Source organism: Rattus norvegicus, chromosome 8 (assembly GCF_036323735.1).
Source record: "Rattus norvegicus strain BN/NHsdMcwi chromosome 8, GRCr8, whole genome shotgun sequence".
Classification (NCBI taxonomy): domain Eukaryota; kingdom Metazoa; phylum Chordata; class Mammalia; order Rodentia; family Muridae; genus Rattus; species Rattus norvegicus.
In genome coordinates, this window is record NC_086026.1 from 98,074,464 (window position 1) to 98,099,009 (window position 24,546).

At 44.5% G+C, this 24,546-nt stretch overlaps 1 protein-coding gene and 1 pseudogene across 1 annotated transcript in view; both read right to left on the bottom strand.

Moving 5' to 3' along the window:
* The window catches only part of Snx14 (sorting nexin 14), a 224,519-nt gene that overhangs the window by 20,695 nt on the left and 179,278 nt on the right, over positions 1 to 24,546 (bottom strand). Inside the window, exon 30 of the transcript XR_010053970.1 lies at positions 3,435 to 3,775. The gene's annotated coding sequence lies outside the window, so the exon portion shown is untranslated. The remainder of the gene's footprint in view (positions 1 to 3,434; positions 3,776 to 24,546) is intronic.
* Positions 173 to 3,713, bottom strand: Rps15-ps11 (ribosomal protein S15, pseudogene 11; annotated as a pseudogene).

Sequence of the window (24,546 nt, forward strand, 5' to 3'; positions counted from 1 at the left end):
CTCTTTCTCTCTCTCTCTCTCTCTCTCTCTCTCTCTCTCTCTCATATATATATATATATATGAGTTGTTTTTAGCTTTTTACTTATTCGCTTTATATCATCCTCACTACCCCCTCCCACAATCCTTCCCCCATCCTCCCATCCCCTTCTCCTCTGAGTGGGCAGGGACCCCTCTGTGTATATCACACACACCCTGACACTTCAAGTCTGCTAAGCTAGGCACTTCCTCTCCTACTGACTGGCCTCAGCCTTACTCCAAAACATCCTGCATCGTTTTATCTTCCAGGCACAGCAAACCCTGGCACTCAATACCCTCTCAGTTCCCGTTCTGGGCACTACTTCTCCCTACTTGCATGTTTCCCAATTGGGCTGGCTGATGAACAGTTCATCCCTTGAGACTTAATCTTTATATCCAGTGATCATTTTTCTGAACATATGTGTATATTCATATATGTGTATTCATATGCATATATGTGATATATATGAATTGAAATTGCTGGATACTCAAACAAGTATCCACACTCACATAGTATTACTCATAGCAATTTAAAATTGGCAAAAGCTGAAAACAACTCAGGAGTCTAAAGCAGATGAATGGAACCACGAGAAATGGAATATACATGTGTCTTAGGGTTTTACTGCTGTGAACAGACACCATAACCAAGGCAAGCCTTACAAAGGACAACATTTAATTGGGGCTGGCTTGCAGGTTCAGAGGTTCAGTTCATTATCATCAAGGTGGGAGCATGGCAATGTCCAGGCAGGAATGATGTAGGAAAAGCTGAGAGTTCTACATCTTATTCCAAAGAGAGACAGGAGAAGACTGGCTTTCAGGCATCTAGGACAAAGCTATTAAAGCCCATGCCCACAGTGACACACCTATTCCAACAAGGCCACACCTCCTAATAGTGGCACTCCCTGGGTCACGCATATACAAACCATCACAACATGCAATGAACACTGTCCAACTATAATAAAAGGAAATTCTGATACATGCAATGACGTAGATCAAACTCTAGGACATTATGCTGAGTCGCATAAGCCAATCATCAAGGGTGGGGGCAATATGGTACCATTCTATTTATTAACTACCTATGGTAGTTAAAGTCACAGAGTCAGAGTGGAGAATCATGGATGCTAGAGGATACAGGAGAAATGGAGACTTATTCCCTGGATGCAGAGTTTCACCCTTTCATGGTGAAAAGATAGATAAGACGGTGGTGATTAGTGCTTGAACTATTGATTTCAATTCAAGTAGCATTTTAGTTACTGTTCTATTGCTTTGAGGCAACACCATGACCAAGGCAACTTACAAAATGAAGCATTTAATTAGGGCCTGCTTATAGTTTCAGAGGGTTAGTCTGTGATCATCATGGCAGAGCCATCGTGTCAGGCAGGAAGACATGGGGCTGAAGTAGTTGCTAAGAGCTTACATCTGATCTGCAAGATGGAGCAGAGAGAGTAAGGCTGGGCCTAGTGTAGGCTTTGGAAACCTCAAGGCCCACCCCCAGTGGTGCCTCTCTTCCAACAAGGCCACACCCTCTCCAACAAGGCCACGCCTCCTAATTCTTCCCAAACAGTTCCACTAGGAACCAAGCATTCAAACATGTTAACCAATGAGAGCCATTCTCTCATTTAAATCATGACAAAAGGGTGGGTAGATAGGTACATACATACATACATACATACATACATACATACATACATACATGCTCAGAAATGAGGTAATAGCTTATGAAGCTTGAGTTTCAAGACATGAAGAGTTTCTTGTCATCTCAGGTAAGACCATGTTTGTGAGAAAAACTGAGTAACTGATATTGGACATACACTTGGAAATAACCAGGATAGCTCACTTAGTTGTTACCCATCAAACACCAATATCTGTGGAAATATTCACAACTCTATGCACCATCAAGAATCAATCCTCTGAGCCCTTTTGGTGCACTTAGCACCAAATTAAAATTACTTGTCTGACACTCACCCCTCTGTACCGGAGAGCTCTTGCAGAGTCAAAGCATCGTCTTCTTCATCTCCGCGTGGCATAGTGGCCATTAGGATGTTCACAGACTTCAGACTCTTTCCTACCTCACACATAGCATAATGGATTTTCCCTACTATGGATTTCTTTGGCGGATTAGAGATGAGCAGATACGAGGAAATTGTTAAGCATCAGGGATTAATATAAATCAGTTGTCATGTGGTCTTTTCCCTCTGACAAACAGTAGCTGCTCAGTCACCTTCAGTCCCAAGTCAAGGCTACTCTTTAGTGTTTTTTATCCCCAGGACTTATATGATAGGAGAGAACTAACTCCCACAACATGTCTTCTAATGATGAACACACGCACGCACGCACACATACACACACACACACACACACACAAACACCACATAAATATAATTTTAAATAATATGTATAAATGAAGCTAGAGGTGGGTTCAGCTTACACCGTGCTTGTCTAGTACTTACAAAGCCCTGGGTTCTATCCCACACTTAACCTTTAAGAAGTGTCATGACACATGCCTAGAGTCCTGTCACTGAGGAAAGGGAGGGAAGACCATAAGTTCCAAATCTTCCTCCAACTCATAGTAAGCTTAAAGCCACTCTGAGACACATGAGACCCCGAATTTAAAAAAGGGAATATGGACAAATGAGTGCTGGCATCCTTACCCACCATGGAAATATAAATCAAATATGTTAAGATTTGACTTCTCCCCAGTCGTGGATATTATCAGAAACATAAAAAATAGAAAGCGCTGGTGGGGATGTGGAGAAAATGGGACTCTTCCTTAGAGGACCATGGAAATGTGCACTAGTAAATCTACTGTGGAAATCAGTATGAGAATTTTTAATAAAACCAAAACAAAATTACCCTACGATTCATCTGTATCAATTCTGGGTGATAGCAGAAGGGTATGAGAGCAATCTACAAGAGATCCCTGCAGCATGGTGGTGTACACCTTTAATCCCAGCATTGGGGAAGTAGAAACAGGAGGTTCTCTGTGAGTTCAAGGCTAGCTTGTCTACACAGCAAGTTCCAGACTAGAAAGAGCTACTTACAGCGAGACCCTGTCTGGGGTGGGGGTGGGGAACGCCGCAATCCCAGGCTACTGTATCTCTAGTCACAATAACAAATTACAGAATCTGCCTACTCCTCTATCAACAGAAAAACGGAGGCAGAACCTGTGGCGTATTCAGACACAATGGTGAATTCTCTCTCCAGCTACAAAAAGCAAAACTATACAATCAACAGGAAAAGAGTGGAACTAAAGTTGATTGTGTCCAGCAAAAGAAGCCAAACACAGACAACTATTACATTTCCTTTTCTTTTTCTTTTTCAAAATAACAAGTCTTTATTGGCCTCTACTACTTGAGGGGGATGAATCCGGAGGAGTGGGTGGCCGTGCTTGACGAGCTCGTACGTGATGGAGAACTCACCCAGGTAGTGGCCGATCATCTCTGGTTTGATCTTTGCCTGGTTGAAGGTCTTGCAGTTGTACACACCGACCATGCTGCCGACCACCTCAGGCAGAATGACCATGTCCCTCAGGTGGGTCTTCACCACCTCCCACTTCTCCATGGGTGGCGCCTCCTTGGTCTTTCTCCAGAGCTTGAGCAGTGAGTACTTCCACCACAGGCCATGGTTCAGGCGCCGCCTCTGGGCTACAGTTGCATGAACAGCTCAGAGGACATGTCTAGCAGTTGGTCGAGGTCCATGCCACACGCGAACTTGCAGAAAGTTCACTTCTTCTGCTGCTCCACTTCAGCCACCTTGGCGACTGCTCGGAAAAGGAAGCACATTTCTTTTACAAATATAAAATTTAGAAGTATTTTTTTAAAGACCTGAAAGCAGGCTGGGTATGGGAGCACATGACTTTAATCCCAGCACTCAGGAAGCAGAGAAAGGAGGATCTCTGTGAGTTCAAGGCCAGCCTAGTCTACACAACAAGCTTCAGCTAGTCAGGGCTACATAGAAAAACTCTGTGTTCTCCCCACCCCATGGGGAACCATGAATGTAGTAAAGTATTAGAGGGACTCCTCAGAGTTGGGGAAGGGATAGGGAAGCAGGATAAGAAGAACATTCCGGAGGGTGGGTGCAAGCAAGCACACATCTATGCATGGAAAGTTACTGCAAACACTGTCCACATAGGAACACACATTCTCATTTGCTGTCTTGACTATTGATCTCTCTGGGTTTATTCTTATGAGTACTAATTATTCATAATTAGTGAGACCAACCAATATGTACAATTAGAGCACACTAATACATTTTTAAATATAAAAGCATTGGTGATGTAATTAAACATAGTTTTTAAGCAAAGATGACCGCTTGGTGGTCAAGAAAAACAGTAGAACAATAAATGTGTAGTACTAGCCCCAGCTCTTTCTAACATTATTAATTATAATAATACTTATAAGAATACTGTATTCTTTCAGGTATTAGAATTTGTTATATATATATATATATATATATATATACACACACACACACACACACACACACACACACACACACACACACTTTATCTGCATGTACACCTGCATGCCAGAAGAGGCCATCAGATCCCATTACAGATGGTTGTGAGCCACCATGTGGTTGCTGGAAATTGAACTCAGGACCTTTGGGAGAGCAGCCAGTGCCCTTAACTGCTGAGCCATCTCTTCAGCCCCTCCTATAAGTTTTACATGAGTTATTTTATTTAATAACTTCAATAATTGTACAGCTGGTAACACTAAGCCTTAGAAAAGAAATGAATGGTCCCAAGACCACAAAGCTAGAAATGGGCAGAGGCACGATTTAAAACAGGTTTAGCCATTTCCAAAGAATAAAGCCTGTGAACTAGAGCCTAGGAGAGTTTTTCCAAGACCTAGGAAAAAGTCTTAGAAGCTACAAATGAGAAAAACAAGTGTAATCAGCGAGGGAAAGTATCATTCTCTCTTATGGCTGGCAAGGCACACAGTCATGTGTTTGGAAAGTAACTGGAAACATCTACACGCGTATTCTCTTCTGCCAATCACTCCCCTTTGGAGAATCTAATGCTATAAAAACGAAAGACACCGATAACTACAAGTGTTTCTATGTGGCAATTTTTAATGTTAAAAATCTGGCGATGAAAGCCAAATGCTTGGTAGCAGGGCTCGGGGATAAAATAAGGTTCAGTGAGTTCATTCAAGAGGCGGTTAGTTAGTAATTAAAGCAAACGTGATCCAAAGTCATGCTGGCCTGACAGACATCCAAGAAGTGGCACTGAGCTAGCAAAAATTCTTAAGTTCTGTTTACAGTACAATTAGTATTCATGAAAACAAACCCAGAGCTATCAACAGCAAAAACAGCAAAATGGGAACGTGGGTTCCTCTGTGGACAATGTTTGCGGTTACTTTCCAAACATCCACACATGTCACCCTCCTTCACGCAGGGAACACCATCTGTCCCTGCCTGTCTGCACAGCTCTGCGTGCCAAAGATAAGCCGCAGCTACTGTTGTCTCAGTTAGCTTGGAGGAACGAGAGAGCAAAGTGTAAACGAATATTTTTCACCTGTCTTTAAAATGGGTTTACATTGTTTGATTTGTGACTTAAACGTATAATTCAGGTGTTTCTTTTTTTAAATTGGTGGCTCAGGCACTAAGGTCAACAATTAATAAATGGAATTTCATGAAACTGAAAAGCTTCTTTAAGTCGAAGGATAAAGCAACAGCCTACAGATTGGGAAAAGATCTTCACCAACCCTACATCTGACAGAAGGCTAATATCCAAAATATATAAAGAACTCAAGAAGTTAAACACCAACAAACTTTGAATTACCCAATTCAAAGTCGGGTACAGAACTAAACAGAGAATTCTCAATAGAGGAATCTGGAATGGCTGAGAAGCACTTTAAAAATGTTCAAAGTTCTTAGTCATTAGGGAAATGCAAACCAAAATGACTCTGAGAGTCCATCTAATATCAATCAGAGTGGCTGAGATCAAAAACTCAAGGGACAGCTCATGCTGGCAAAGATGTGGAGCAAGGGGGAACACTCCTCCATTTGTTTGTGAAAGTACAAACTTGTACAACCACTCCGGAAAGCAATTTGACAGTTTCTTTAAAAAAAAAAATGGAAATAGTTCTACCTCAAGACCCAGCTATATCACTCCTGGTCATACACCCAAAAGATGCTCCACTATCCCACAAGGACACATGCTCCACTATGTTCATAGCAGCTTTATTCATAATAGCCAGAAACCGAAAACAACCCAGATGTCCCTCAACTGAAGAATGGATAAAGAAAATGCGGTTCGTTTACACAATAGAATACTACTCAGCCGTTAAAAATGAGGACGTCGTGAATTTTACGGGCAAATAGATGGAACTAGAAAATAACATCTTGAGTGAGGTAGCCCAGACCCAAAAGGACATGCATGGTATGAACTTACTTATAAGTAGATATTAGCCATAAAGTACAGGACAAACACGTTATAATCAACAGACCCAAAGAAGCCAAATAGCGAGAAGAGCCCAAGGGAGGTCGCTTGAATCTTTCTCAGAAGGGGAAACAACATAGATTTCAGAGGTTGATGGAAGGAGGGAACTGGGTGGAAAGTGGGATGGAAAGGGGAACAGGGCAAAGGGAAGGGATCAGATATAGGGAGAGCGGGAGAAAGAAGGGAAAGGTGGGATGAACTCTAGGACATGCCAGAGACCTGAGATGGGGGAGGCCCCAGAGAGTCTATGGGGGCGACTCTAGCTGAGACTCCTAGCAGCGGGGGATACGGATCCAGAAGTGGCCACTTCCTCTAGCCAGGCAGGACTACCAGTAGAGGTATAAAGACAGCAACCCACCCACAAAACCTTTGACCCATAATGTGCCCTGCCTCCAAGAAGTGCAGGGACAAAGATCGAGCAGAGACGTAGAGAATGACTAACCAATAACTGACCCCCGAGTTGAGATCCAGCCCACGGGCAAGAACCAATTCCCGACACTATTAACGATACTGTTATGTTTGCAGACAAGAACCTAGCATAACTGTCCTCTGAGAGGCTCCACCCGGCAGCCTATGGAAAGCAATACAGAGACAACCAAACATTAGATGGAACTCAGGGAGTCTTATGGAAGAGTTCGAGAAGAGACCGGAAGAGAAGAGGGACTCCACAGGAAGACGAACAGAGTCATTAACCTGTATGCTTGGAAGTTCCCAGAGTCTGAATCACCACCAAAGAGCAAGCACGGGCTGATTCTGGGCAGATATGTAGCATATGAGCAGCGTGGTCTTCTTATGGGTCTCCCAACAACTGGAGCAGGGGCTGTCCATTGCCTGCCTGTCTGTGGATTCCGTGCCCCTAAATGGATTGCTTTGTCCGGCTTAGGTGGGAGAGGACTCGCCTAGTCCCACAGAGACTTAATGTGCGGGGGGTGGGGGTGCGGTATTGGGGGCTAATACCCAGAGGAAGGCTTCCCCTTTGCAAAGGAGAATGGGGGAGGATCTGCATGAGAGGGTACTGGGAGGAGATGGGGGGGCTGATATTGGGAGGGATGTAAAGAGAATAAATAAATAACAAATAAATAAATTTTAATTTTAATAGGGAAAAAAGGAAAATGATGTAGGTGGTTAATCGCTAAAGAAGAGCCTTTCTACTCCTCTTCTTAGTACAGTGATTGTCGCAGGACTGGCCCAATCTTGCTCTGGGTTCCCAGTATCAGACTCTGCCCTCCAATAAGGAGAGCTAGCCCTCAGTATGTCCTCCTGGAAGGGGTCTCTCCTCAACCCACCCACCACAGTTTCTGACACTTGGCCCAGGCTTTCTTTGTCTTGCTCTCTCAGAGAAGGCAGCTAGGGTCATCTGCACAACACCTACTCACGATCAAGCTGATCCACATTCCAGCTAGAGGAGAGAACAGCCGAGAACAGCACTTAGCTAAGGAATTATTTGCAATTGATGGCTGCTGGGTAGAGAGGGGAATTTTTCTTCAAGGGTGTGCCCACCAGCAGGTTGCCAATGCTGTGGTGGATAGCAAAGTTGAAGGAGAAGCGGGGCGAGGAGAAGAATGAGAAGAGAACACGGAGGAGGAGAAAGAGGAGAAGCTGGTGTGCTGGCCTAGCGGATAATGGCATTTGCCACAAAAACCTAGAGATCTGAGTTCAATCCCCAAGCCTATGAGAGAATTAATTCCCTAAAGCTGTATGATGCTTTATGGGGGGTGGGGGTGGGGATGCGGGGCAGGAGTACTGGGCAGGGCCCTGGGGCGGGGTACTGTGGTAGCTGGGTCCACACATTCATCACATACACTAGCAATAAATTTCTCTAAAGAAGAAGACGTATAATTGGAAGGGTGTGTTGGGGGCGGGGGCGGGGGCGGGGCAGAGTCAGAGGCAGGGATCTGAGGCAGATGCGATCAAGATACTGAATACATTTATGAGCTTGTCAAAAAATCAATTTTAAAAATCTTCTAAAATATCAGGACCAGCTAGATAGCTCAGCGGGTAAGAACAGTAGCCACTAAGCCTGGCAACCTGAGTTCAAGTCCCACGACCTACAAGGCGGAAATCTACACATGCGCTGTGGCACTCCCATTTGCCGACGCGTGCACCAGATGGAGGAAGGTCGGCACTGAGCTAAATTCAGCTCACTGTGCAAATACATCAAGCCACCAGCAGAGGGCGATGATGTCTAGCAAAAGAGTAAGCGTTTCAGGGTGACTGCAGGATACTTTATTCTTTAATAAAGTGATTACTTTTTTGCTGAAGATCTCAAGGCTGGTTAAGGTCTTCCCCCTGTACTGGACTGGGGCAGTCTCTTATCACTCCTACTAAGGAAGCAGGAGACTGGCCTAAATCAGATGGCATTTGTTTGATTCAATTCATGACTCTTTGGGGTCAGTTTTAAGCCCTCATCTTGGCCATTTCAGTTATGATTAAGACATTACTAAGGCTTGAGGAAAGCAAGCGACAAAGAATTTGCAACTGATAAAATCATTTTTAAATTACTTATCAGTCTGATCACATGGTTGCCAGTAAGAGGAAGACAGGAAAGGGAGTACACTGTCTAATTGCTTCTCTCCTCTTCCTCACCAGACCGGCTCATCACCAAAGGGAAATGGAAGGGGCTGTCCCGGCTGTCCCTCCCTTCCTCACCAACACATCCTGCCCTGCTGAGATTCGGTCTCCTCTCAGAATTATGCCCAAATGTCAAATGAAAGGAATTATGTGAACTTGTGCCACCATGAGTGGTGGTGAAACATACCTTAAGCTAAGGAACAAACCAATCAACGAATTGTGACTTCGAAGATGAAAAGCCACTGTCAGCAGATTTGGGCAAAAACTGCCAAGTGTCAAACAGATCACCCTCGGCACACACCCAAGCTGGTAACTGTTCAAAGAACTGTAAATCCTTTCATGGTCTCTAAAGTGTCCCAAGCACAGTTGGGGGAGACTGAGCCATTGCTCTCTGAATACAAGTTCCTAGGAGCCTCTAGCCATAATGCTGCCAACACTATGGCCAACCGGAGCCTTCCTTTGCCTGTGCTGCTGTGTGAAAACACCTTATTTAATCTACAGTGATGATTCATAGGCATTGAACGCATCCAGTGCCATCAAAGTCCTGCCTGGAGCTGGATGAATACATATGTTCTCAGTAAGACACATCACGGATTTCTTCTAAGTCAATCACTATGCACTATTTCAGAACGGTGCTTGGAGAGCGTTTTAAACAGCAAAATCGCCCTTTGAAAGCAGAAAGCGTGACACTAAACAGACCAGAGAGGGTTCTTCATTCACAGTACGGAGACAGAAAGAAGGCAGAGGGTCTGTTTGACCTCAGCTAGCAGCCTGTGTTTGTCTGAAGGCTCAGATGCGGAAATGCCTCATTAGCCTGGGGAAGCAGTGCGGGGATCTCAGGTGCTGGCTGAACAGGCTTTTATCAGAAGAAAGGAAGTCGATCCTGCAGTCTACCTAAGGCTCATGAATGACATCCTGCAAGGAGAAGGTTTTGAATTCCCCAGACAAGATCAGAGGAGGAGAAGCCCTGATAATGAAGGGAGTCATCCATTATGAGCGATGCCCCAGACTTTAATTAGCAGAGTCTTCCTGACACCTCACCCCAACCCTGCTCCCACCCCTGTGCCTTCTGGCCATTCTGCTCAGACTTCAGGAAACAAGAAGCCACCAGCCCAGGGAGCTCATGTTTGCTTTCCTTGGCTACCTGCAACACTTCTTCAATTATATCTACCTTTTCAATGGCTGTTGGCTGTGTGTGTGTGTGTGTGTGTGTGTGTGTGTGTGTGTGTGTGTGTGTTTATATCTGAGCTTTTGAAAAGGAAGACATTGAACAGTGCCAAAAGGCCGAACCAATCCATATAACAGGAAAAACAAAACTTCTTCCCAAAGCTTCCAGAACAAGGTTCTGGAAGCAGGGAATTCAGAGCCCTGGTAGATTCCACTCAGCCCTCAAGCTCTCCACAGAAAGACAGATTTCTCCAGGTGTGAGCAGACGGGTAGCCAGGCCTGGAGCTGCCTTTGTCTAAAGTGGAAGCAAAGAGGGTAAGTTCAAAGCACTGTTCATTTTGAGGGGAAAAAATGGTGACTGGATATGGTGGGAGAGAAGCCAAGGAGAATCATTTTGACTTAAATTAATGAATGAATAACCAAGTCTGCCTTTTAAATCAGCACAGAGTCAAAAAGTAGAAGGTACTCATGGGGGGGGGGGTGTCAAGTGGAAAAAGTGGGAAAAGCCTCAGAAACAGAGCACCAGTGACACAGCCACACTCAGGGGAGTCACCCTCAGTGTGTCACCTACATCTGAACAGACCCCATAGATAAAGCAAGCAGACAGAAGCAACTACGAACCTGACAAGGAAAAAGAGCAAGTGACTGAAAGGCTAAGGCCACAGATAACCTGGCTGAGCTTGTGCCTCACAGGCGAAGTCTGTGCTCTGAGAAGGACGGCTGAACCTGGGTTTCAGCTGGGCAGAAATTCAAGTTCAACAACCACATCGGCGAGACCTCCCACCTTGAAGAAGGGATCCAAAAATCAGGATTGACGGAAGTGCGTAGAAATAAGAGGAAGCCGAGACAGACTCCTCACAGGGCATTAATCCAGACAACTGAAGGTGGAGACGGTGGGTTGGGGTTTGAAGGTTTATGGGGTGAAAAATGGGGCTTTTGGGTGGAGGGATTTTCATCCGCTAGGCTGTTTTCTGCCATTCCAAGCTCATAAATTTTGGTGGAAGTTCTTATCCTGTTGGCATCCTCAGCAGAAGTCCTCCTGGCATAGTGACCCCTAGTCCAGAGCCTCCATGACAGGTGATAGACACAGCATGTCAAACCTTTCTGTAGGAGCCTCTCTCAGCCAAGAACTTTTTTTTTCTTTTTTTTTTTTTTCTTTTTTTTCTTTCTTTTTTTTTTTTTTTTTCTCGGAGCTGGAGACCGAACCCAGGGCCTTGCGCTTGCTAGGCAAGAGCTCTACCACTGAGCTAAATCCCCAACCCCTCAGCCAAGAACTTTTAACCCTTCTGGAAGGGTATTATTCAGGTGGGTCGTGTATTGATGAAATTCATCCCTTTGAACAGTAATTTAACAAAGATTAATCCCAAAGGTAAATTGCAGAATATAAAAAGCAATCCCTGAAATTTTTAATATATGTATAATTTCCCTTCAGTGACATTTTGTAACTTTCAACAGATTTTTTTCATTCTTTTTGTTTTAACATGAGAAAATTATACAAGTTGACTGATTTTTTTTTTTTTTGAGACAATGTCTTGTATCAATCAACTCTTCAGTACTGAACCTCCACGGAATTGGATTCCAACCAGTCTAGACAGAATGACTTCTTTAAAAAAAATAGTTTGAACCTCATGGATTACTCAAGAGGTCAAAATCCAGACAAATTAAAATGTTGATAAGTAGAATCTCAGTATGGTGGATGCCTGGACACCAACTTCCATCATCCCCTGCTTTTGGACAGGAGCCAAAGAATCTCTTCTCGTCAACAGACGCCCTGTGCACAGTGACCCAGTGGTGAGTGATGCCGGGGAAGCAGCATCATTCGTTTTGAGAGGGTCAGAGTCCACAGCAATCATTTATTGATTGTCTGTCTGCCGTGCTTGAAACCTTCATGGTTCACCTCACGCAATCACAGAACAGAGAAGTGTCAGCACTGAAGAGGATCAGACGTCATTGACTCCAGACAGATTGACGTCTTACAGATGTGGTGGAGATAAAATGAAAGTTCTCAATGTCAAGGCAGGGCTCCCCTGCATCCATCTTCAGCTGTGATCTTTACTCCTCACTTAGCAGTTTGCTTCTCCGTTCTGCTCTGTGACACGTCTTCTAATGTGCAGGGCTTTCCTTTAATCCTTCCTGGCAAAGTCAGGGTATCTATCAACTTCTAAAGTCAGTTCTCTGGTACCTTAGCCCAGACCATTCAGGAATCGTCTAGGCAGGTCAAATTCCCACTTCCTAAGGGACTTGGCTAAAGGCACTGGGGCTTGCTTTTATGAAGGACAAATTCAGGGTTCTGGGTCCTCTTAATGTAATCACCAAGCCAGTTGTTTGCCAATAACATTCCCTAAAATGTAGCTTTAGAGGAATAATAGAATATTTCAATAAAACCAAACATCTAACAAGACCAAATCTCACATGAATGCTAGGAATCTGAACTCAGGCCTCCATGCTCCTAAATCTCGGACAACACACAAACCCTAAACCTATCTTCTTACATAGTAAAAAAAAAAAAAAAAAAAAAAAAAAAGGGGGGGCTGGAGCGATGGCTCAGTGGTTAAGAGCACTGATTGCTCTTCCAGAGGTCCTGAGTTCAAATCCCAGCAACCACATGGTGGCTCACAACCATCTCTAATGAGATCTGATGCCCTCTTCTGGTGTGTCTGAAGAGAGCTACAGTGTACTTATATATAATAAATAAATAAATCTTTTTTAAAAAAAAATGGCTGGAGCTGAGCAGTGGTTTTCTTCTCTGAAATGCACAGGCCGTCCCCATGTTCTTCCCTGACCTGAGTAGTCTGAAGCATCAAAGTGAGTTTTCTGTGTCTCTTAATAAAAGCAAGGTGGATGATGGGAGCATCAAGCAACCTTAATACTTTCAAATATTATATCTCAAAAACTTAATATCTCAAAGCTCTTAGTATGAACACTACTGCTGTTGCCAGGCAAGGGGCTGTGTGTCTGACAGCCCGCCAGTGGGACAATTCCTATTCAAGGCAGCATGGGCTGCTTAGGAAAAACTCTATCCCCCAAAACAAAAACATTAAAAATCAACCAAGGCTGGAGGATCAATAGGGTGGCAATTCAATGGTAAGGTGCTACCCAGCATATGTAGGGCCGTGGGCTTCAGTCTGTAGAAAAACACCTTAATTATAAACATTTTTAAATACTCCTGTCTAATATCCTCATATGTACCGTAAAGGTGCTCTTGTCATTTTTGAAAGACAGTCTCATTTCTATTTGCCACCTTATTGATCAGTATTGTTTCTGAAGCTTGGAGAGGAGACTCTGGGTAATCTAAATCAATCCTTACCTCTTCTCAGCTGTTTGAATTGAGGCCCAGAATGATAAAGCTTTCTAAACAACCTTCATTTACAGTTCTTGGTATTGTGCCAGTTCATGCATTTATTCTTAGCTCAACCCTAACAATTCAAATAAATAGTACCTGAGAAATTTAATAGATGTGTTTAAAAAATGAATTTCCTTTGCCTGGATTTAGAATAAAAGACTGGACACAAAGGAGGAACTTACCAAATTTAGACATTCATTAGACCTCCAGCCGTGGACTGACTAAAAATATTTTTAGGAAGAAAGAACTGGCATCAAAGGAGAGACTAAAAGACAATGTTGCCATTATTTTTGACGGGACTTTGAAATAGCAGTAAATGAGTTCTCCTCATTGAAGCTTTCCAGTCCTAATTTACATAGTAAGTCAACAGCTGTTTAAAGGCACTTTTTCACTTCAGTTGGTTCTGGGGGCTCCTGTAGTGGGAGGGCCACTAGCCTGCTTTCCATAGACCGGAGCCAGTTAAGTTGGTTCAATGCCCCCCCTTTTTTTTCACTGTCACTAGCTCAGTCAGTTACTTAATTGGTTTATTTGCAATGCTCAAGTTACACAGTTACTTTCTCCTCCCACCCCACCTGTGTTGTGCATGCTGTGTGTGTGTGTGTGTGTGTGTGTGTGTGTGTGTGTGTGTGTGTGTGTGTGTGTGCGTGTATACAAAGCCCACCATTCATACAGATGGTCTATAGAGAAAGGAATCTTCACAGGCGTGACAGACTTCTTGTGTGCCAATGCCAGGCTGCACTTTCCTCATGTCACCCCATATTCCTCCTTGGGGGGAGGGAAAACAAATGAAAAGTGTATCTTCTTAGAACGGGGTAATCAACTTCATGGTGGATAACAGAGAAAAGTAAGGAGTTCTCCATCTCAAAGAGGAAGAATTTTCCTAAGTGCCAAGGAAACACACTCCATTAGCACTGTCTAAAGTTGGGTATTCCTTTGGTCCTTTGGTCCACAGCAACCCACGCCCTTTCTTGTCCCTCGAGACCTCGCCAGCAAGAAAACACGCGGGGACATACGAATCCTTGCTACAGCTAAAACGTTTATTGAATCTTAAGGAGAGACCCCGCGCGCCGGCATGGCGCAGCTTATATACACCCTAGCGTGGCGCATCCACACCTGATTGGTCGCTTATCCATGATCTCATTAGGCACGCCCCGGAGTGGGCAAAGACCTGGCACGAAGGCACTCTTGCACATGCACACACAGTTAACTTCCTGAAAGGAAGTCGGCTGGCGCGGCGGAGGCCAGCGCCATCTTGTAATGGCGAAAGCTATCCTGGCCTTCCACATGAGGCGCAGTGGAAGCCAGCGCCATCTTGTGGTGGCGAATGTTATTGCGGCCCTCTACACTTTCTCCTTTTGCTACCTCCATATAATGTTCTGGTTTTCCGTAAGCCTGTGGCTTGCTTCCATAGACTTATGGCATCTACTCCTCTCCAACAGTTTGCAGTGGGGATTATGCTCTAATGCCCTCCACTCTCCTCCAGCATCCCTAAGTCCCTGCACTCCTCCCAGGATCCATCAGCCAAGGCTTAATAGAACTGGATGTAAGAGAGTAAGAGAGTAGTAATGTGAGCATAGGAGTCATGGGTAAGCACTCTAATTGCTTAATTTGAGCATTTAAATACACTCCAAGAGAAAGCCTTAGTAACATTCAATGCTACAAAGTTATAATAAACTCTTAGTGGCTCAATTTAAAACCTGTTCAACTGAAGAACTGCTTTTGTTCTGTCCTAAAGCCTCATCCCAAGTCACCCAAGGTTTCTCTAGGTCCCCCTCTCTGGGGTTGGACTTTTTAAGATACCCTTTGAAGGTACATCAGAATGCTTTTAGACTTATTCATGCTTTGATTTTATGAGCTAACCTTTCTTGCCCTTTGTCCTCCAGATTTCTGAGAATGCCTCCCCAATTTTAGGTCTGGAGAACTGTAAGCCCTCGGATTTGAATCACATATAAACCTCCTAGCCCACACAGTTCGATCTACTTAAATAATGCCAGCCTGCTCAGTTGGCAGAACTTAAAACTCTTGTGGGCTTACAAAGTTCCATTGGTAATTAGAATTTATAAACGTTGTCTGGGGCCATCAAAATGGCTCATTGGATAAATGTGAGCTTCCAAACCTGATAACCTGAATTTGTTTCCTGGACCCCATATGGTAGAAGGAAAGAACCAGCTCCCACAAAGTGATATCTGACCCCCACGTGCACAAGCACACATGAACACACAGGAGTAAACAAATGTAACCAACATTGTTTCGTTCTTTTACAAATTCTAAATTCTGGTCTTGGGTTGAGGATGAGTTCTGTTTCTTCACTGTTGATATTTGTAACCGATTCCTGGGGGTCATATGCAGGGACAAGTCTAAATTTAATATATTCTAACGAATTTTTCCTAAGATGCATTTTCTTTCATTCACAAGAGTAAGCCATTCATTTCTCCACTTACTTGTTGAACAAGTAAGAATTGAACACAGTGAGGTGTTGGGCAGATTCTACTGTGACACAGAGAGGTTCCTGATTAATGGAGCCTGGGGTCCAAGAGTTTTGAGCTGAACTGTATGTGCCTGGGGTCTGGAGAATGAATGCATATACCGTAGTAAACAGAAGCATACTTCAGGAAGAGTAAATGATACCAAAAGGGCCATAGCTCTTCCTTCCAGAAGGCAGCAGAGATAAACAGGCAAGCAGGAACCCCAAAGAGAAGCAGGTTTTGAAATCACACACTTTTATCTCTCTGGTCTGACTGGAAAATAAGGGAGTGACACTGGGTGACTTCCTAGGTCCTGTGGTTTTCAGTGGGTACGAGTTTGATGCTTCCTCTGCCCTGGAAAGCCTTAGGACCCTTCTGAACCAGAACAGAGCTCCTTCCAGTCCAGATGCAGATGAGCATGAAAGGGAGAAGAGATGAGCAACTGCTGTCCGTGTAGCCCCCTGTCCGTGTAACATGACTGAGCTATAGCCTAGTGCTGAGAAGGTTTGTTCCAGAATAAGATTGGAGTTCACACACGAAAGGTCCTTGAAAGTCTGAGTATCAGCTGTTAACAAAGCAACTGGAAATTTAATGTCTTTTTTTTTTTTTTGGTTCATTTTTTCGGAGCTGGGGACCGAACCCAGGGCCTTGCGCTTCCTAGGTAAGCGCTCTACCACTGAGCTAAATCCCCAGCCCCAATTTAATGTCTTTTAAAAGTAACATCCATTGCTGGGCGATGGTGGGCAAGTGGTTCTCTCAAGTTGGAGGCCAGCCTGATCTACAGAGTGAGTTTTTAGCACAGCCAGAGTACACACAGAAACCCTGTCTCAAAGAAATGAATTAATTACATTTTAATAAAAATGAATGACCATTTTAGGCACCAAATTTTTTTTTTGCTTGCCTGACCTGGGGATGCACAGCCAAGGTAAGTGCCTGTGCCACATGCAGCACAGTACGTCTTCTATATTGGAGCTGTCTGTGAGGCCATCCCCATGCCTCAGACCAGTCAAGCAAGCATCCATATTTGATAGCAGCATCTGTAAGGATTGACTTTTGAGTCACAGTTTAGGATGTTCAGTGTTGCCCTTCATTCTCCACATTCTACTGATTATATAATATATATATACATACATACATTCATACATACATACATACGTACATACATATACATATATATAACTGCAAAGGCTTCTGGGTTATTTCCTCTCCTAGGAGCAAGGAACAGGTGTATAGATCAGTAGGGAGCACTGTGGGGCACAAGTCCCATAAACAGCTGTGAAGAGTTTGGTTTGGGTCTCAGTTTTCAGTAAGATTGTCAAGCCCAATCCTGACATTGGCTCAGTAGGTAAAGGTCTCTCTCTCATAAGCCTGGCCACTGGAGTTAGATCTCTCAGGAGCTGGATGTGATGGTACAGACCTGTAATTCCAGCATGTGAGTCCAGGGGTTGCTGAGAAGATTTTAGGCCTACTAGTGCGAAGTGCAGAGACCGAAATACAAGAGAGACCTGGACTCAAAACTAAGGTTGGAGATGAGAACCAACTCACAGAAGCTGTTTCCTGACTGCCATGGGAGTATGGAAATAAAGGAAGGGAGGCAGGAAGGCAGGAGGGAGGAAAGAAAAGGAATTCTATAAGAAGCGCCATAGATAAGATTGGATTTAATCGCAGCCAGCACACTATACTTGATTCTCTTCACACATTGAGAAAAGATCCCTATCAATTCAAACTCAGTAAATGTGCATACAAAGCTTATTTGGTGTCCAGGGACACTCTCTTGGTTAGAAACAGTACACACAGAACACACATGTCTGTTTTCAGTATCTGACTCAGCCCCAACCCAGGTTAACTTATATCCCGGAGGTTCAGAATAGCACTGACTGTTCATGTTGCAGCCTCCAGAGTCACATTCATCAGGTTTGGCCACTCCAGCTGCCTCACCCTTTCCCCGAAACACTGTGAGCAAAGCTGTGCATGGTGGGACACACCTGTAACCCCAGCGCTCACATGGCTACGGGAGGAGCAGCTGCTTACATTTAAAGCATTCACAAGGCAGAGGCAGCTGGATCTCTGGGAGTTCAAGGCCAGCCTTGCCTATACAGATAGCTCCAGACCAGCCAGAGCTACATACTAAAACCCCGTTACAAAACCCCAAACAACTTTTAGGGGTTGAACATGCTAGCTTTCTGAAGAAAATGCCTTTCCTTTCCTGCCTGACGTGCTTTCAATACAATCTGTAATGTTTGTGTTTGTGTTTCCTCTCTGAATCCACACAGACAGGTGTGGCTCGCCCAAGCTTCAGGCTCCTCCTTGTCCAGGAAGATTTCCCCAAGACATCAATCCCACCTTCTGACTCTGTTAGCCCGTGTATCCATCTCATTCAGGACTTTGAACTTCTGAGAATGAAAACAGATAAGCTCTGACTTATCTCTATAATGCCAGGCAAATCCACAATAAATGTTTAATAGGCAATTTATGAAATGAATGAAAAACAAACAAACGAACAAAGGAGCTGGTTTGCCACAGCATCCAGCAGCCCGTAGTACAAGCTGCCACCTTTGCCTGTCACCCAGAGCAGTAGGCAGGCATCGCTACTTCCTCTGCTTTGTATCTCCTTAGACCTGAAACACAGCAAATGGTGTCTCATCAATGTTCACGTTGCTATCAAGATAACTCAGATCAGAAACTCTGCTTTTTAGTTTTCAATCAAGAGATTATATTTTGTGTTAAAACATCTCAGGTTACACAGGAATGTTCTCTCTTATTGACAGTAACTGTTTGGTTTGCTTCCGCTGAAATGGAATGATTTCGCTGGAGTCCTGAAATAGTCTGGTAAGGCGGTCTCTGCCCTCTGCAGCACACACGGCTAATCTTCTAGACTCCAGCTAGCCCCACTCCACTGCCACTGCTGGTCTTGGTGGTTATCCCATGGTACTGGCATCTCCAAAATGCTGGGGTCTTCCAATGTAACCAGGCTTCACCCAAAGCCTCTCTCTCACAGGCTCTCTTCATGGTGCCAGGCCTCAACTCCTTTGCATGACCCTTTCAGTCCTAAGCCATCAACTACAACTAAGGCTGCACCTTCACCAATGGCCTTCCATGGCCTCTCACAGTGCCAACCCTCAGCTGCTCTTCATGACCCTTCATGCCTTCAAAACCAGGGTGACTCTTACCCTCCCAAGTTTGGCTGCCAGTATGAGCTACAACCTTGAGCACTTCTGAAACACAGCTTCTTGTACTGGTCCCAAGGAAAGGGAGACACTTCCTGGATTTTACATCCATGATCTCCTGGTCTCTTCTTATTATTCTTCTTTCTTCTCCTCCTTCTCCTCCTTCTCCTTCTTCTTCTCCTTCTTCTTCTCCTCCTTCTTCTTCAAGGATTTGTTTATTTTATATATATGAGTACACTGCTGCTGTCTTCAGTCACATCAGAAGAGGGCATTGGATTCCATTACAGATGGTTGTGAGCCACCATGTGGTTGCTGGATTTGAACTCAGGTCCTCTGGAAGAGCAATCAGTCCTCTTAACCACTGAGCCATCTCTCCAGCCCCAGTCTTGGTCTCTTCTTAATCACAGCTTATTCTTCCTCCCCTGATGACCAGCATCCATTGTTCCAGCAAAACAAGGGTTTTACTTTAGTGATTCTGGCTCCAGAAGACCAGACACAACAAAATTGTCACACGAAAATCCCTGTAGGGTCTTTGCTTTCCTGTGAAACTTCACAAACCAGGTCTCCACCATCTGTAGTGTTCTCATCAGTGAACTCAGAATGGCTTACTTATTGGAACAGGAGCACGATGGGACTGCACTTGTTCGGATAGGCAGATGCTGCACTTTGGATTTTTAACTGTCTTCCACTGCCTAAAGGTTCGCATGTTAGAAGCTTGCCTTTCACCTGACGCTATTGGAGTTGTTAACAGAGTTCATGACACCTGGGACAACACCACAGCCTCAATCAAGATTATAATTAGTTAAATTTGTTGAAATGGCTATCGGGAAAACAATCTTTGAGATTAACAATCAATTTGAGATTACTACCAATGGGCGGTGAGGGAAGGATTTTTTTTAACTTTTTAATATTTAAAAAGTCCCTTTAAATTTTAGAATTTTTTTCCAGTTGTCTCTTCCCCAGAGGCAAAAACCTTAAGACAACCTTGAATATCGGCACAAGCAAACCAAGAGCTCTTTTGCTCCACCAAGATTAGATAGTCAAGGCAACCTCAAAATAATCCTTGAATATCTGCATAAGCAGGGTAGAGATGCCAAAAGGCAGTTACTCATAAAGTAGATAGTCACAGTGGTACACTTTTTGGGAAGGAGTCACTGAGTCAGGCTGACTGGTAGCCTATCTTCCAGGAACTGGAGTCAGAGACAAATGACTAGTGGGAACCAACATGGATGCCTAACATAAAAAGCAGTCTCTTTGGCCACCACAGGATGTGATGAAACCTTAAGAGGTGGTGCCTCGTTGGAGCAAATTGGGTCATTGGGAGCATGTCCTTGAAGGGAATACTAGGGCCTCATTCCCCTCCTTTCCCTCATTCTTTGCTAAAACGAGATAACCAGCTTCCTTTTTCAGGTCCTGTCAGAATAGTATACCTCAGCCCAGACCTAAAATCAGTGAGGCGAAGAGCACAGAGAAAGACAACACAGAGACAGACCTCCTCCAAGCCCATGACCCCATTTCCAAGAAAAATCTTGGGTCCAAGGAGCCACTGGCACCAAAATATATTCATGGACTACCCAAAGATCAGTGGATTTAGGGATGGGCCAGGTATCCCATTCATTTGTGGTCATTCCAGACTGCTCCTACCCTCTGTTGGGGTGAGACTTGCTCTCCAAGATGGGGGCCCAGACACACTTCCTGCCCAACAGGCTGAAACTAACTGGCCCAAAAGGAGAGCCCATACACATTCTGACTACCAGACTAGATGATGAGTATAAATTATTTGAAACCACCTTTACTCAGAGCCAGGACTTGATTTGGTGATTGGAAACATTCCTGTCAGCCTGGGCAGAAGTGGCAGAGATGGGCAAAGCAAAATGTCATCCCCCATGGTGGTGCAGGCTACCCCAATGTCTCTCGGGCAATACCCTATGTCTCAGTAGGAATTAATCCACACATCTCCAGGCTCCTCCAGCTTGGGGTGTTGAGTAAGTGCCGTTCAGGCTGGAACACACAGCTCCTGCTAGTTAAGAAGCTGGGCACTAATGATTATCACCCAAGCCAGGACTTATGAGAGGTAAACCATTGAGTGACTGACATCCACCCTACTATGCTTAACCCCTATACTCTGTTGAGTTCTTTGCCACCTTCCAGAATTTGGTACACGGTCTAAGACTTGAAAGATGCTTTCTTCTGCCTGTCCTTGGCACCCCAAAGTCAAAAATACTTCGCCTTTGAATGAAAAGCCCCAGAGGATAGGACCACCGATCAGTTGATGTGTACTAGATTCTCCACTGGTTGGGCTCAATCCAGCCCCTTGCTGCCAGATCCCAACCTTAAGCCACCACAGCACGAGTGTCAAGAAATAAACAGAAGTCCATGGGTGGAGGAAAGACCTCTCCACTGACCCCTGCCGGGAGCTGAGGTTACCTGGTTTACAGACAGGATCAGTTTTCTCGAAGGTCAGAGATGAGCGGGTGCTGCCGTAGTGCCGTAGTGGACGGCACAAATATCATCTGGGCTGAGCCTCTCTACCCAACCCAACCCCATTCCAGTCACATTGGCACAGAGAGTGGAGCTAATTGCCTTCACCAAAGCCTTGAAACTTGGGGCCAGCAAGAAAGTTAACATATACACGAATAGCAGCTATGCCTTTGCTACAGCCCACATCCACAGGGCTGTTTACCAAGAGAGAGGATTGCTCACATCAGAGAGAAAAAAAAAAAAAAACAAGCAGGAAATCTTAGATCTCTTCGATGCCCTGATGAAGTCAGCAACTGTGAGTATTATTCATTACCCAGGACATCAGAGGGAAGAGACTCAGTGCCTTGGGGCAATAACCGGGCAGATCAAGTGGCTCAAGAAATGGCTATGCAGGAGCCTATCCCTTTTATGAGCCTGTAAGAGACACCTTCTGGAAACTGGGATTGGACTTTAAGAATGGCCTCACTTGCTCAAACCTCATAGGTAGCAATGAAAAGCCTAGTAAGAGCACCAGTGGAAGGGGAAGCCCTTGGTCCTGCCAAGACTGAACCCCCAGTGAACGGGATTGTTGGGGGGAGGGTGGTAATGGGGGGAGGATGGGGAGGGGAACATCCATATAGAAGGGGAGGGGGAGGGGTTGGGGATGTTGGCCTGGAAACCGGGAAGGGGAATAACAATCGAAATGTAAATAAGAAATACTCAAGTTAATAAAGATTTAAAAAAAAAGAAGCAAGTCCCATAATTTATGCCAGCTCTGTGATAACTACCCTGCTTCACTACAATGTTATAATCCCTCATTCTCACACTACCCCTAAACATACAAGCATTATTCACAGGCAAGAAAAGTACAGCCCATAAACTACAAAATATTGAATACAAGGATCCAGCCTCAACGATACCCTTAACTTCAGAGCTGATACCTTTAATTGTTACTGAATTATCTTGAGAACAAACCTTAAAACATGCTGTATGGTTAGTTCAAATTCATTCAATGTTCTGTATTCTGTGGCTTAGGAGGACACTCAATAAAGATTGACATTATACTCTGATAAAAAAAAAAAAAAAAAAAGAATGGCCTCACTTAGAATATACTGCAGAAGAAAAGACCCAAATTGCTAGCCACCCCACCAAATATTACTTAGAGGAGGAAGGACACACTCAAGAGGGGAAAACCATACTCCCCAGAGAACAAGCAAAAGACTCACTTGGCCAAATGCACAAATGGATTCATTTAGGGGATAAGAAGCTCATCCAAGAAGCTGAGGTATAAGTAACAGACCTTAGGATTTTAGCCAGAGAGACAGTAGAACAGTGTAAGGTATGTCAGCAAGTGAATTCTTATGCAGCCAAGACCAAACAGGGCAAGAGACCTAGGGGAGAAAGACCTGTAGTACATTGGGAGGTCAATTTCACAGAAGTTAAGTCAGGAAAATATAGTTACAAATACCGTCTAGTGTTTGTAGATACTTTCTCTGGATGGGTTGAGGCTTTCCCCTCCAAGCAGGAAATAGCTACCATGGGAGCCAAGAAGATATTAGAAGAAATTTTCCTGAGGTCCAGAGTGCCCAAGGTAATTGGATCAAACAACCGTCCTGTTTTTGTTTCTAAGGTAAGTCAGGGATTGGCAGAGATATTGGGGACTACTTGGAAGCTCCATTGTGTCTACTGCCCCAGAGCTCAGGGCAGGTAAAGAGAATGACCAGAACCCTAAAAGAGACCTTAACTAAATTGACCTTGGCACTGACTGGGTGGTGTTCCTTCCCCTGGACCTATTCCGTGCCTGGTACACCCCCTACCATTTTAACCTGACCCCTTTTGAGATCCTGTTTGGTAATCCAACTCCCTTGGCGTCCACTGGGCCCTCCCTGCAGGTATCCCAACTCACTGATAGGAACCTCTTCTTGAGGCTCCATGCCCTTCAGTCAACACAACACAATATTGGCCCAAAATGTGCCTTATATGCTCAAGGAATGCCAGAGACCCCTCGCCATTTCCAGAATGGTGACTGGGTCTATGTCCAGAGGCATAGGGCACAGTTACTGGAACCCTGGTGGAAGGGACCATTCCTGGTGCTGTTAACCATTTCCATAGCCCTCAAGGTGGATGGTATTGCAGCCTAGGTGCACGTATCCCATGTGAAACCTGCAGACACCTGCTCCCTAGGAACCCCCGCTGGTTGGTACAGAAGAGGGACAATCTACTCAAGCTCTAGATCGCCTGGCACTGATCATGTCCGCCTGGTGATGCCTCTGGATTTTGATTCCTTCCCCCATGTGCTAATCTGTCAAACCTGGACTGCGGTTTCCCTGGAGCATGCTTCATGCTCTCTCTTTCAGTTTGGGCAGCTGCATTTGCCAGCCTTTGCCAGGAGCAGCCCTATGTACTTCTGAATCCTAAACCTGTCTTTCTCTACCTGTTCCACTTTGAGCCAACCAACTAAATTCTCTAGGTGCTGGGTTTCATTTCAGCAACTTTGGATGGTGAAAACTTCCTCCTGTGTTTATTTGGAATAATAATAACATCTGTGTAGTTTATAATGCAATAATGAGTGGAAATCTCCCATTTCCAAATGCTATGTTTACATTAACACTGCTTACCTGATGTCACCTGTAAATGAACCTTACTTCGCTTTCTTTCCTTTCTACCCCTCCTTCTCTGACCAAGCATCTGTTTGCCATCCCCATATTACAAATTCCATGGATCTTCCAAAACTTGTAGGAACGTGTTTAAATTCCAGTCCATCCTCATGTTATTCCTGCTTCCTCGATATTCCTGTTCATCTCATGTGGCTGTTGTTTTTGTTCAGTCACACATAGGCACACTTTGCTGGTGGTCCATTTCTGCTTAACTCCTCTGTTTCTGCTTCTAGATGCTTGAGTTTCTCTGTTTAAT